Genomic DNA, 15,567 nt, shown 5'->3' on the forward strand with positions numbered 1-15,567 from the left:
GACGTCTTTTCTGACTGTCCACCAGGATGAAGGCCCATTCTGTGGGCTCCTCCTGGACACTGTAACCACACATACCCTGCAATGTAATTATTTATTTTTATTTACATAATACCACCAATACAATAAAGGAAGTCATTTTTCTTTTGTTCTTGCACATTGTTTCAGTCATGAAAAATGCTGTTTGCCAGTGACTTAATTGCAGCTTTTGGAGGTAGAGGGGAGGTTAGTGTTCATGAGGCCTAGTGAGCACAGCTATTTGGACTTCACATCCATATTAGAACCTCCTCTGTGGCCGGTTATGAATCACAGTTCTGAGCTTGTTTTGGCTTTTTAGGAAATATTTGTCCAATTTCTCCTTTTCACAAATTCCAGCTGACTTCTGCAAATCTACCTACCGGAGATTAAATCCAAAACTATATTATTTGTCATGAAATGTCAAGGGAAAGCTGGCTTTACAAGGTTTCATTTGGAATCTGAAGAAGAAAAACATATATATATATATATATATAGTGGGGAAACCAACAATTCACACTAGAAATCCACTTCCTCAGAATTTGCAGGACATTAAAGAAATGTAAGGGATGTAAATTACCCATCGCTATGGGAGAAATCCCCACGGACTGCGATGCGCTCCCATTTCTCTCTCTCTTTATAATAAGGCCCCTCATTCAAGAATTGATTTAATATGTTCCATGCATCATTGCTGGGCTGTGCTCTCCATGCGTAATATATTTACTGGTTAAAGCAACCAGCTAGTATTCCACTGCTAAAGCAGGAAACGTCACAGAAGGGAACATATCAGTGAAAAGGACCAATCCCAGCTGCATTCTGGGATTGATGAAGTACAACAAACAGTTCTGAATGCACTGTGAAGTGACCGTGGTGTCAGGGCCAGTGAATGCATTCTAATGCGCCTGTGATCTGGAATAGTCAGGCCGGTCTGAAATAGCATGGCTATGCGCTCCTCCTGCACTGGACCTTAATCTTCTGCCTTTCCTTCAGCTGCTTCATGATAAATCAGCACATGTTGACTCCTTAGCTGAAGCTGTATTGATAGAAATGAACTCTTTTTTAAATTGTTTTGGCTGACTAGATCAATGCACCGTATCAGAAGAAACTGAAATCGACTTAATTGCTCTATGTTCTTGCTTGATACTGTACTTCCTGTTTGGGGGGGGGGGGGGGTAGGAAGAACTTTGTCGGTGTTTGTTTGTTGGTGGATTGTATTGTGTTTTCAAATGTGTATTTGCCATTAGCTCAAGTTTTTAAAACCCATGTTATGAGCAAGTTAAGTCAGTTTTAGACCTAAGGTGAAAACCGTTGTTGCCGTTAGGGGACAGAGAGGAAATTCTCTACTTTTTTCCTGTTAAGCACTCGGCTAGAAGCCGGTTAGCTAACTGGGCACCTTCTTGCTGACAAGAGGTTTTTGTGGTTTTTCACACAGTCAGGAGCACATCTAGCTGTGGTTTGATAGCTCGCCTCCATAGTTAAGTTACTAACGTTAACTGTAGTTTATTATAATCCGATTTCAATACAAATTTTGGTTGTATTCTGTCCTGAAATATAAATAAAATATTACCTAGCTAGTTAGTACAGGGGTTGTCTTTTTTACATATATTTTATACTTTGCTTTATCACCTCAAGTTGCAGTAATAAATTAACTTCTGTGAACTTCTGACAGAAAAATATGCATCAGCAAATACAAACTCATGCAGTGCTGTCTGTCAAGAATCGCACCAATACAGCCAGCATGGCACAGTTTTATTTTATTAATTACATTTCTGTGCTTAATGGCTGCAGGAGTGGATGACACAGCAAGACAGTCCTTCAGTCCTTCATTACTCATGATAGCAAAAATACATTAATGTGGATATCAGCTTCAGGATATCAGACCCTCAGACCCAAACCTCAGAGGCCCAAACACAGCTGGCACGCAGTGCCATGGCTGGGAGGGTTCAGCAGAGGAAAGCTGGAGTCTTCAGCTTAAAGCTCAAACCTGTCCTCCCTGCTTCACCCAGTGCTTCAGTAGAACCTGCTCTTCCTGCTTCAGTAGAACCTGCTCTCCCTGGTTCAGTACCTGCTCTCCCTGCTTCAGTAGAACCTGCTCTCCCTGCTACACCTAGTGCTTCAGTAGAACCTGCTCTCCCTACTAAACCTAGTGCTTCAGTAGAACCTGCTCTCCCTGCTTCAGTAGTACCTGCTCTCCCTGCTTCACCTAGTGCTTCAGTAGAACCTGCTCTCCCTGCTTCAGTAGAACCTGCTCTCCCTGCTTCAGTACCTGCTCTCCCTGCTTCAGTAGAACCTGCTCTCCCTGCTTCAGTAGTACCTGTCCTCCCTGCTTCACCCAGTGCTTCAGTAGAACCTGCTCTCCCTGCTTCAGTAGAACCTGCTCTCCCTGCTTCAGTACCTGCTCTCCCTGCTTCAGTAGAACCTGCTCTCCCTGCTACACCCAGTGCTTCAGTAGAACCTGCTCTCCCTGCTTCAGTAGAACCTGCTCTCCCTGGTTCAGTAGTACCTGCTCTCCCTGCTTCACCCAGTGCTTCAGTAGAACCTGCTCTCCCTGCTTCACCCAGTGCTTCAGTAGAACCTGCTCTCCCTGCTTCACCCAGTGCTTCAGTAGAACCTGCTCTCCCTGCTTCCAGTGCTTCAGTAGAACCTGCTCCCCCTGCTTCAGTAAACCTGCTCTCCCTGGTTCAGTAGTACCTGCTCTCCCTGCTACACCCAGTGCTTCAGTAGAACCTGCTCTCTCTGTTACCCATGGTTCAGTAGAACCTGCTCTCCCTGCTTACCCAGTGCTTCAGTAGAACCTGCTCTCCCTGCTTCACCCAGTGCTTCAGTAGAACCTGCTCTCCCTGCTTCATCCAGTGCTTCAGTAGAACCTGCTCTCCCTGCTTCAGTAGAACCTGCTCTTCCTGCTTCAGTAGTACCTGCTCTCCCTGCTACACCCAGTGCTTCAGTAGAACCTGCTCTCCCTGCTTCACCCAGTGCTTCAGTAGAACCTGCTCTCCCTGCTTCACCCAGTGCTTCAGTAGAACCTGCTCTCCCTGCTTCAGTAGAACCTGCTCTTCCTGGTTCAGTAGAACCTGCTCTCCCTGCTACACCCAGTGCTTCAGTAGAACCTGCTCTCCCTGCTACACCCAGTGCTTCAATAGAACCTGCTCTCCCTGCTTCACTCAGTGCTTCAGTAGAACCTGCTTCAATGGAATCCCTGATATTTATACTGAGCCTTAGGCAAGCATCAGCCAAGCAGGCGAGAAGCAATGTGTTCACATGCGCACACAGACACACACACAAACACAGACACTCTCACACGCACACATTCATACACACACACATACATACATACACACAGACACGCTCACACATACACACACAGTCACACACACACACTCACTCACATACACACGCGCACACACACACCAACACACACACACACAGACACTCACATGCACACCCGCATACACACACACACTCTCTCTCTCTCACACACACACACACACACACAGACACATCAGGCTAATTCATTACACTGCTGAAAGCAGCACATTCAGGCTCTTGGAGGAGAAGTGGGTAACAGCCTCACATTCACACGCTCCACTGTCGCCGTGGCGATAGCAGTGACAAATGGACCTTTGGCGGCTCGCTGTACCTGAGTGGCCCGAGGATGAAATGCTGGTCATGTCACGTGCATGAGCATAAGCTCGGCTTAACTACGTACCCAATAACACTTCTATTATTTTCATTGGTCAAGAAAAATACTGATCCAACTAACTGGAACAAACTGAGTGTAAACTTCCTGTTTTGATAAGGATACTTATGCAAATCACTTCATAGCAGAGCGCTTCTAAACGACTGGTTTGGCTCGTTTCCTTTTGGGTGTGCTTATGTTTGCAGCTCTGCATTTACAGAACAACAAAGCGAACTGCAGGCACGCTGAATTAGCAGCACGGTCGGCCTTGATGATATATTCATCAGCACTTCCACAAGAGGGACTAGCATCACACTCTCATCCCTTCCTCCATCTATCAGTCTAAGTGCTGCAGCTCAAAACACTGAGTGTTTCTGAAAAGATTCCCCGTTTAAAATGGGTATTTCTGCTGATGGAAAATAACTGCGTATTATAGGGAAGACCAGTGCAGAACCTTTAACAGGATTTCAGCAGTTTTTCTGGGGCATGTTGTGGAGGTTCAGTCCCGTCCGTCCGCTGGGTTAAAAATCTGAGGATTACCTGAGCCTATTTATTCCCCCTGGCAACCTCTGGTCTGTCCCTCCCTTCAGCAGCGTTATCAGCGTGACCATGTGATCTCCACACGCCCAGCGTGACCACGTGATCTCCACACGCCCCGCATGACCATGTGATCTCCACACGCCCAGCATGACCATGTGATCTCCACACGCCCCATGTGCCCATGTGATCGCCACATGTCCCACAAGACCATGTGATCACAGCCTCATGCCACCTGAATACAAAGCCAGCTTCTGCAATGAGAGGTGCTGCCGTGTGTCCGTCTGGACATGGAGTCCATGAATAAGCAGGTATGGATAATGGATGGAGTCCATGAATAAGGAGGTATAGATAATGGATGGATCCATGAATAAGCAGGTATAGATAACGGATGGAGTCCATGAATAAGCAGGTATGGATAATGGATGGATTCCATGAATAAGCAGGTACAGATAATGGATGGAGTCCATGAATAAGCAGGTATGGATAATGGATGGAGTCCATGAATAAGCAGGTACAGATAATGGATGGAGTCCATGAATAAGCCGGTATAGACAATGGATGGTGTCCATTATGATATAGAAATGATGGATTTCTGAATAACAGCAGATATGATGGAGTCCATGAATAAGCAGGTATGGATAATGGATGGAGTCCATGAATAAGTCGGTATAGATAATGGATGGTGTCCATGTATAAGCAGATATAGATAATGGATGGAGTCCATGAATAAGCAGGTATAGATAATGGATGGTGCACTTTTTCCTTAATCTAATGTACCTTGTCTGCTGTCTAGTTTTGACCATTTCTGATGGAAATATGAAGTGGAAAATCAAATGATCACGACTTCCTATTTTTGCCAACTTATTTCTTACAGCCTGACATGAGCTGCCCTTTCCAGAGACCAGAGTGATCTCAAAATGCCTCGGATGGCATTTCATTCACATCAAACAGAACCAAAAAGAATTCTCAATACCTCTGACAGCTTTGAAATGTGCAATTCTGTGTGCGGGTTGATTTTTGAGAAACAACATTTTTTCCCTCTACTGGGAGAATCAGGGGCGCAAAGAAAAAACAAGGTGTGCGCACTGGGCCAAATTATACTGCAGGAGAGGCCAAATCTGGGCTGCCCTGTTCTCTGATGCATAGTCTAGTGTGGTACAATGCTAGGCTAGTCTGAGGGTGCTAATCATACTGTTCTCACACAAAATCTTATTGTGAAATGCTTGACCCACAGTGTCAAAAATAGGCTTAGGCTACAATGGACTCAAGACTCTCTTTCAACAAACCACGGGGTGATGTCAACTCATTTTCCCAGTGAGCCGGCCCTGTAGCAGTGTGCTATCTGGGACAGTGGCAGGACTACAGCCCCATCAGCCATTTTGCCTGAAAGCAGAGCCTATATTCTGGGCTTAGTGGAGCCACATGTCCACTTCCTGCTGTTTTCAGGAAGGAGTGATGTTTTATTTGCATACGCAAATTAAAAATGTACGTTTTCAGTGTATGATCTATGCTGCAGAGGGAAATGAGCAGATGCATTATTGCTTACATATATGTGTTTGATCAAATTCTGCTTGGAACAGAAAAATATATGATATGTAAACATAGTGATCACGCGGCTCAACCAGTCAAGACACCGACCAGCAGTGACAGCTGATCCTTAGAGTTTAGACATCACTATTTCGAGTCTGTTCAGTAAAGCTGAGACCATAGACCTAGACTGCTGGACTACCAGTTATCATCTCCAAGTCCATCATCTTTCCTCCAATTAGTGTATACTATTAATCCTGCACTGTAAATACTAACATGTATAATGAATGGAACAAAGGTCAAGATCACTCCCTGTTTTCATCAATAACTAAATTTAAGAACTGAAACAACTGACAGCAGATTGTCCTGAGCCTGTAGGACACACAGGACCCCATCCAAGGCTGATCTAAGTCCCTCTGGTCTGAAAGGTGCTCGCATGTCAGTTATGAAGTCAGGTGGCATCTCGTGTTTGCCTTCAGATTTTAAATGAGAAATATATATATATATATATATATATATATTTGAAGACTATACCACTGTAACACTATAATACCTCAGTAACTTCGAACAATTCCTGATACAGTTCCTGTACATTTTAAGGGCTTTTTGCATCTATATAAAAGCCACACATTTTGTGTTTCCCTTTCTGAAGTTTTAGGCCATTGCCATTTTCCATGGTGCAGAATTGTCCTGAGTCTGATGTGACTGTCAGACAGCTCATTTTATTTAAAGCAAAATGGTTTCATGAAAGATGGCAACTTCATCCATCGACGGAAGCACTTAAATTTGCTGGCAATGACTCTCATGTAATGGGGGTTACTCAGATCTCCGCGAGATAGGAAAAAGAAAATAAAATCATTAGCATTATGGATCTATTCAAATATATTACTTCACAGTATACTCAAGGTTAACAAGATCTAAAATGGACTTTCCAGAGTTTCTATCTCCTCCGGGGCTTGTCAGCTTCCCCTTACAATTAAAGAAATTTCAAATATCATGTTTTGAGACCTTGTGAGTCAAACAAGTAACGCTAAACTAGTAACGCTAAACTGGCTGGGATGAAGAACAGCAAAGCTGATTGAAAATATTACATGTGTATCAATGAATGCGTAATTCAAGCTTTTTTTTAAATAACTGCATTCTTTAAACATGTGAAAATGCATGAAGGTCAGGCATAATGAATTCATGGTTCATTTTCTGCCCTCAAATGGCGGTTTTACTCAGAGTTGTGGCAGAATGCAGATGAACATGGAGGTCCCTGAAGGACGGAGACGTGTGAGTTTGGAAGAGCAGTGCTCGCCCTGCTAGTCCTCCCGCTTGCTGTGATGGACGTCCTGGCCCATGACATCGTCAGTCCGCGCTGCCGGAGCACCTCGTCCTCTCAGCCCTAAGTGATGAGCTCTGAAATGCAGGGAGGCTTTTTGACATTACCCATGTTTCATACCCTCTGTATTTTTGCAGTTTGGAACATTTTACAGTTTTTCATTATTGTTTTGACAATAAACTACCTACAAACATATATAGTACTACATTGCATGGCGTTACATATATAGTGTTGCTTGATGTACTCTCACAAGTACATAATGATTTATTGTACTTTTAAGTGCAACCACACAAAATTGTAGATTTGAAGCTGCAAGTTAATCATTGGGTACATGAGGATAACCTGTGAGAGAGAAGACTTGTTCTGGTATTTTACTCCATTTTTTCTAAATTTGATTATTGATTATTAAAAAGAAATTACATTTCTTCCACATTTTTTAACGATGTACCTTTATAATCCTTATGTCAGAATCCAATATAAATGGGTTATAAACCTGGAGCCCCAGCGCTTAAAGTGTTGTGCTGCGGATAATTTAGCAAATAGAAACAGAATGCAAATAAGCCACAACACAATTAGTCACAGGACGAAATGCTCAAAGTTTCTGTGTAATTTAATTCACTGAGTTGGTTTATCAGCCACTGTGAAGGGACTTTTAGCCTTCAGAAAAAATACTCAACTGTTGGAAGCAAAAACGTTAATTATTTTACTCACACGTTTGCAGCAGTACTTCACACAAAATTCAGTTGTCAACCAAAAGTCGCATTGCAGTCCAAAAACTGCCTGTGCCTGCATCCAGTCCACATTTACCCTCTACCTCCACTTACAATTAAATGCTAATTATTTTGTTCACAAACAGTGGTCAAATCAGTTCAGCAGCGACCAAAATGAACTCACATGAACCCACATGAGCGAACTTGCATTGGTAAAAACAAATGATAATAATAATAATAATAACAACAACAACAATAATATATCATACAAATATGCTGATGACATGGCTTTGATGGGGCTACTGCAGGAGGGGGAAGCTCAGAGGGAAGACACTGCAGACAGTGCACTGATCATTAGCACAAACAAAACCAAGGAGCTGGTCATCAGCTGCGTCAGTAGCCTGCTGCACCCAAGCCAACCGGTTAAAATGCACGGCCAGGCTGCAGAAGTGGTAGAGAAGTTTAAATATTTAGACACGTTCTTGGATAACACACTGAGCTTCTCAGCTAACACAGAATACATTTTTGAAAAGGCCATGCAACATCTGTATCTTTTGAGAAAGTTAAATAGTTTTGCTGTAAGTCAGGACATTTTAGAGCTGGCATACGGACTGTCTCGCTGGAAGTGTGCTGACCTTTGACCTTTGTTACGGCACCCTGTGGGAGGAGCTAACTGGCAGGGATTGTAAGCATGGACAGTAAAATTAGAGGGAAGTCACAGAGACAGCTGTGTGAGATCTCTGTGCTCAGCTGTGTGAGATCTCTGTGCTCAGCTGTGTGAGATCTCTGTGCTCAGGAGCAGTCTGCACTGATCCTTCTCATCCCCCTCATAGTGAGTTTCACATGCTCCCCACAGGGAGGCGCTATAGAGCAGCCAGAACCTCAGAAAAACATATTTAAGTATTTTATTCCACATGCCATCGCTTTATAACATAACATCACAAAATATACTGACGAGAACAGGCCATTCAGCCCAACAATGCTCGCCATTTTCCTAAGTAAATTAGTGCTCTGATTACCTAGACTAGAAAGTATATAACACTTTATCAAGCCTAGTGTTGAAAATCCTCAACAGTTTCTGCCTCTACTCCGTGACCTGGCAGGCTATTCCACACATTGACTATTCTCTGTGAGAAAAAATTCTTCCTAATGTCTGTATGGAATCTACCTTTTGTTAATTTCCATTTATGTCCCCTTGTTCTAATAATTATTGCTATCTAGTGACCACTACAGGTCAAACAGGCACCCGTAGGCTGCACATTAAACCTTATGAAAGGTCTTCCTCCTACTCCATATGAGCTCAGCTGTGGCCTGCAGTGTGGGAGGAAGCCTCTGGTGACAATAGGTGTTTGAGAGGAGAACTGAGGGGAGGGGCAGTGGGGCAGTATCAGTAGGGCAGGGGCAGTGGGGCTCCCATGTGAACATGGCTGTGGGGCATTAGGGTGCCAGCTGGACATGTTCACCCCAAGCTGGGTGGCAAATATATACAAAAATAAAATATGTTTTTTAATTTTTTTTTTTTTTAAGAAAAGGTTACACTGCTCTATACCCATGGCACCAACCTGCTAGATTACCAGCGCCAGCTGTGAGTTGTGTCTGTGGGGCAGTACTTGTGTTCTGGGGTGGTGCCAGTGCTTTGGAGTGGTACCTGCACTGTGGAACCTGCACTCTGGAACCTGCGCTCTGGAACCTGCGCTCTGGGGTAGAACCTGCACTCTGGAACCTGCACTCTGGTACCTGTACTCTGGGGCAGAACCTGCACTCTGGTACCTGTACTCTGGGGCAGAACCTGCACTCTGGAACCTGCACTCTGGGATAGTACCTGTGGTGCGGTAACTATGCAGGGTGGATTCCTATATTTCACACGTAGGCTAATTCTGCCTGAACATACTGAAGTGAAGGACAGGCGTAGGATATCTCAGTCCAAACTGGACACACTTATTCAATCAAAATTTCTGTGCGAAAAAATAAGGCAATCAATTAAGGGCATTTGCATAGGTTAAAAAAAAGATCTAGCAAGGTTCAAAGATCTAAATGGGCAACTGCTGAATCTGTCATTATGATACATTTGTTTTCTCAGTCTGCAGCAGTGGAACCGTTTACGCGAGATGGCGGAGAAATTCAGTCGCTGGGTCACATGATTGATTCATGCGTTTCTGCTGCTTGCAGCAATACTGCGTTTTACATGCATTTGCACTTTTGTGTTTGAAGGCTCCCTGGTCTTTGTTCATTTCTTTGTGTTTACAAGGCAGAATGAACATTAAAAGAGCCAAAAAGGCATTTTTCCCCTACACTGGCTGAGCCAAGCTCCTTCATCTCCTTCACAGAGCTGCAAGCTTGTGTCTGCACTGCATTCTCTAGGAACAGCCCAGTCAGACAGGTAGTCCTCTGAAAGCAGAGCTCTGCCAGATTCTGCACAATCTGGTCCTGGACTCCTTTAAGATGCTCCACAGCAGCCTGGCACAGCTGCGATTTACACGCACAGAAGGACGACCCCAGGAAGCGGGAGGCAGCGGGCAGGCCGGGGGCAGGCCGGGGGCAGGCCAGGGGCAGCGCAGCGGGCAGGGCCGGGGGCAGGCCGGGGGCAGGGCTGGGGGCAGGGCTGGGGGCAGGGCCGGGGGCGAGGCTGAAATTAGGAGCAGACTGCTCTTCACGACTCACCAGCCCTGCATATACAGAGAAACCTGCAGCAGATTAAACAGACTCATTCTGCGAGGCGAGTGTGGAACGGATAAAGTGAGAGACAGAAGGAAGAGCTTCAGACAGCTCTGAAGATCACAGGGGTAAAAAAAAAAACAGGTTTAATTTCGCCTGGTGATTTTGAGCAGCCATGTTGTTTGGCAGAACTACCAGCAGGTGGTGCTGTTCTGTAAGTCGGGGGTTGTTCACACTTAAGGATAATCACTATCAGTCAGGGTGTCTGGCATGCACACAGGAAAAATGGCTGGTAAAAATGACAGGAAGGATAATAGCCCATCAGATACAGCCCCGAGGGAAAACAAATGCATGTTCATGTAACACTAGTGAGACCAGTCATAATTACTGCATCCGACACTAGACCAGGGATAAGTCATTCTTACAGGTGAGCTAAGTACTAAGCAGCAATACAGGTTAAAACAATGCCAGTGTCACTACTAATTTGATTAATTTTTATTCAACAAAGAAGCAGTTCAACAAGCTCAATTCCCATTCACAGGGAGCGAACAGAGCCGTTACTGCAGTGAACAAATGCACAATATTGAAATAAAGCTGGATGACACTACTAAAAATATCATGAAATGAGTCAATAAAATACACGCACACACGCACGCACGAACACACGCACGCACGCACACACTATATGACCAAAAGTATCTGGACACCCCCTAGGTCTGGGGCTGTTTTTCATGGTTTGGGCTAGGCCCCTTAGTTCCAGTGAAGGAAATCTTAAGGAAATGACATTCTAGACAGTTCTGTTGTTCCCCAACAGATTGGGGAAGGCCCACACGCACACACATGTACCCCCACATATACACACACACACACACACCATACTGCACACACAGATACGCACACACAGACCATTACATATGGACACCTACATATGTACACACAGACAACCGCATCTATATCTTAAGATCCTCTCCCTCACACTTCCAGCCTTCACACACACAGTGTTCAGTCTGTGTGTGTGGGACCTGAACACCCTCCCAGGCCATGTCCACTGTGCCCAGTAAACCCTACAGGACCGGAGCAGGGGTTTTATCTGTGAATGCAGCGCTGGGGTCCCCAGACCAGGACGGGCCAATCACGGGGTTTCCTGACGCAAGCGACTGTCAGTCTGGGGGGGGGGGGGGGAAGCCCTCGCAATCCCACACACGTCCCGAGCACATATGTGTGCTCTCCTTTCCTCAATCTTTTTTTCCACTCATTTTTTTTTTCTTAAATAGCTCTTTGTTCTCTGCTCGCGTCTATTTTTAACCCAGCGTTCGCGGGAGGAGCCAGAGCGATGACGACGCTCAGGAGATTTGCCCGTCGCCATGGCAACTCTATCCGAAGCTGGAGACAAACAGCAATATTCCTCAAATGGCGCTTTTTGCGTCTTCCTCAAGGCTATTCCCTCTTCCTTACGGCTTTCCAACGTTTCCGATTCTAATGTGCATTTTCCGCATCAGTTTCCTTCCCGATCTTCCGAGGATGCCGGATAACTCCCCGCGTTTCTGCAATATTCTAGTGCTTCCATCTACGTGTGCCCCCCCTTCCCTTCCAAACCGATTTGGGCTGTTTTTCCTCCCTGAACCGAGGGGTGTGCTCTTGTAGAGTAAATCTGCTCTGTTGTGCTTCTCGCTGGGAGAAGATGATTGGCTGCCACAGAGAGACCCACCGAGCGGTGATGCACTGGGGGTTCCCCTTCTGAACACACCCTGCAAAACACACCACCCTATACCTTTCCTTCTGAACACACCCTGCAAAACACACCACCCTATACCTTTCCTTCTGAACACACCCTACAAAACACACCACCCTATACCTTTCCTTCTGAACACACCCTACAAAACACACACTCCTTCTGAACACACCCTGCAAAACACACCATCCTTTACCTTTCCTTCTGAACACACCCTGCAAAACACACCATCCTATACCTTTCCTTCTGAACACACCCTACAAAACACACCACCCAATACCTTTCCTTCTGAACACACCCTGCAAAACACACCATCCTTTACCTTTCCTTCTGAACACACCCTGAAAAACACACCATCCTTTACCTTTCCTTCTGAACACACCCTACAAAACACACCACCCAATACCTTTCCTTCTGAACACACCCTGCAAAACACACCATCCTTTACCTTTCCTTCTGAACACACCATCCTATACCTGTCCTTCTGAACACACCCTGCAAAACACACCATCCTTTCCTTTGGAACACACCCTGAAAAAGACACCATCCTTTACCTTTCCTTCTGAACACACCCTGCAAAACACACCATCCTTTACCTTTCCTTCTGAACACACCCTGCAAAACACACCATCCTTTACCTTTCCTTCTGAACACACCATCCTATACCTGTCCTTCTGAACACACCCTGCAAAACACACCATCCTTTCCTTCTGAACACACCCTGAAAAACACACCATCCTTTACCTTTCCTTCTGAACACACCCTGCAAAACACACCATCCTTTACCTTTCCTTCTGAACACACCCTGCAAAACACACCATCCTTTCCTTCTGAACACACCCTGCAAAACACAGCATCCTTTACCTGTCCTACTGAACGCACCCTGCAAAATACACTATCCTATACCTTTCCTTCTGAACACACCCTGCAAAACACACCATCCTTTACCTTTCCTTGTTTAGTGATTCCACACACAATGATTCTGTTTCTTTAAAGGGGTCTGCACACTACATTTGTAGTTCAGAAGGCTGCACACTGCATCTGTAGTTCGGAAGGCTGCACACTGCATCTGTAGTTCGGAAGGCTGCACACTGCATCTGTAGTTCAGAAGGCTGCCAGCGTGTCTTGGGGAGATTGCATTGCCCTGGGCCCAGTGCTCTCCCTGCTGCAGCATTCATCTACATTAGTGACCTGCTGTCCCCACATGGACCCCTATCTGTGGGAACCCTCTCTGGCCTTCTCTCCTAACTTGGCCTAACAGTAAAAAGCTCCTATTATTGGTCAAGTTACTCAAATTATAACCAATGAGAGCCGTCAGTTAAGGAGGGCAACTGTACCAGCAAGCCATGAGTCTGTGTTTGTTCAGGGGTGTGTAGCAGAGTGGACGTGTGTGAGTGTGTGTGAGTCTGTGTTTGTTCAGGGGTGTGTAGCAGAGTGGACATGTGAGTGTGTTTGTATAGGGGTGTGAAGCAGAGTAGACATGCGAGTGTGTGTTTGTATAGGGGTGTGTAGCAGAGTGGACATGTGTGTGAGTGTGTTTGTATAGGGGTGTGTAGCAGAGTGGACGTGTGTGTGAGTGTGTGTTTGTATGGGGTGTGTAGCAGAGCTGATGTGTGTGTGAGTGTGTGTTTGTTCAGGGGTGTGTAGCAGAGCGGACGTGCGTGCGAGTGTGTGTTTGTAAAGGGGTGTGTAGCAGAGCTGACGTGTGTGTGAGTGTGTGTGAGTGTGTGTTTGTATAGGGGTGTGTAGCAGAGTGGACGTGTGTGTGAGTGTGTGTTTGTATAGGGGTATGTAGCAGAGCTTACGTGTGTGTGAGTGTGTGTGAGTGTGTGTTTGTATAGGGGTGTGTAGCAGAGTGGGGACCGCCGCTCCTGAGGTACTAAACAGCCCCCCAGGGCTATTCTGCTGGCCCGCAGCCCCCCCATCGGTGAGAGACGCTGCAGGTGACCTGGCGGAGAGAGAGGGGAGCAGGTGGACGCAGCGGGCCGGCTGTGTGGATAATGGCTCACCTGGTACACCTGTCAGCCGCTCAGAGCCACACGCCGGCCGGGGGGGGCGGGACAGCCCAGCTGCCCAAAGGCAGCCCGCTCTCGCCTCATTATCCAACAATTAGGCGTGAGGCGCAGGGTGTGGCTGGCACCCGGCCCGCTGTGGGGTACGGGCAAGCCCACGTGGGCCACTGATACCACCGCCGACACGACGCGGGACAAGGACAGGTACCCCCACACTCCACCCTCTGCAGTTTGGACAGAGACTGGTACCCCCACATTCCCGTCTGCAGGTTTGGGTTTGGGTCCCCAACCCATGTGATCGGCAGGAGCAGGAAGAGCTGGTCATCTTGAGCAAAGTCAGCTTTCAGGCCAATTTGTACTTTGTGTATTTTAGTAAAAAAATGATTCTAGCTGGGCAGAATATGTCCCCAAAGAACCACCACTGGAACACACGCCTACACACACACACACAGATATACACACACAGACATACTCTCTCTCACACACACACACACGCGCACACGCACACACGCACGCACGCACGCACGCACGCACGCACGCACGCACGCACGCACGCACTCCCTGATGTGGGACAGTGTGTGCAGTCTGTCAGTCTGTTTGTCCAGAGTAGCAGCAGTGACTGACAGACAGACAACGTGAAACAGTGTGTGTGAAAGAGTGTGTGACACCCAGACCATCCATCCTGATATACTGCCCAATCAATGCCCGCAATAAGACGCAATGAGACTCGCGACCAATCAATAGCCCCGGAAGTGGAGGGGCATTCCATTAATCAATGCTGTCTTCAGGGGATATGCCCCTTCTTTCACTCATATAAATATGATCCTAAAGGCGGGGGGGCAGGTCGGACCCTGTCTCAGTTACAGCTTCACAAGTTTCTTTATATGGAAAAAAACACAAAACCACTGAAGCAAAACTTAAAAGTTATGACAATAAATAAAGTGACAATTGCAATTTAAAAAGTAAGAACGTTAAATTGTAAATTAGTTTGGATTTCTTTTTGTTATTCAGCAAGTTGCTTAAGACAGACACTAAAACGAGGTGGCTGAGTCTGCTTCACGTCCCTGAAGCGTGTTAAAGTCAGACAGTGCAGCCCAAAATAAATCTAGAACTGGAGCTCAGGCGAGCAGTGGGCAGACTGATGGGGGAGATCTGTCCTGCCGCTTTATTCATTAATTATGAGAGGAATTCACTCAGAACATGGCATTATTTTCAAAAAGCGAGGCCAAGCAGACAACGCACGAAAAACAGCATGTTCGATCACTGCATGCGCAAAATGACAGCGCGGCAGGAAATAGTTTATTTCTTGTCTCGCAAATGTGATAATTCTGTAAACTTCGGCCTTGATAACAGCGGCTACAGTCGTGAGTCACCCCTGC

At 46.0% G+C, this 15,567-nt stretch overlaps 1 protein-coding gene across 1 annotated transcript in view; it reads right to left on the minus strand.

The window, feature by feature from the left end:
* Nucleotides 1-15,567, minus strand: part of gabra3 (gamma-aminobutyric acid type A receptor subunit alpha3) — a 120,026-nt gene that overhangs the window by 103,440 nt on the left and 1,019 nt on the right. The gene's annotated exons all lie outside the window — the stretch shown is intronic.

The sequence above is a fragment of the Anguilla rostrata genome, chromosome 9, assembly GCF_018555375.3.
Source record: "Anguilla rostrata isolate EN2019 chromosome 9, ASM1855537v3, whole genome shotgun sequence".
In the NCBI taxonomy this organism is placed as follows: Eukaryota; Metazoa; Chordata; class Actinopteri; order Anguilliformes; family Anguillidae; genus Anguilla; species Anguilla rostrata.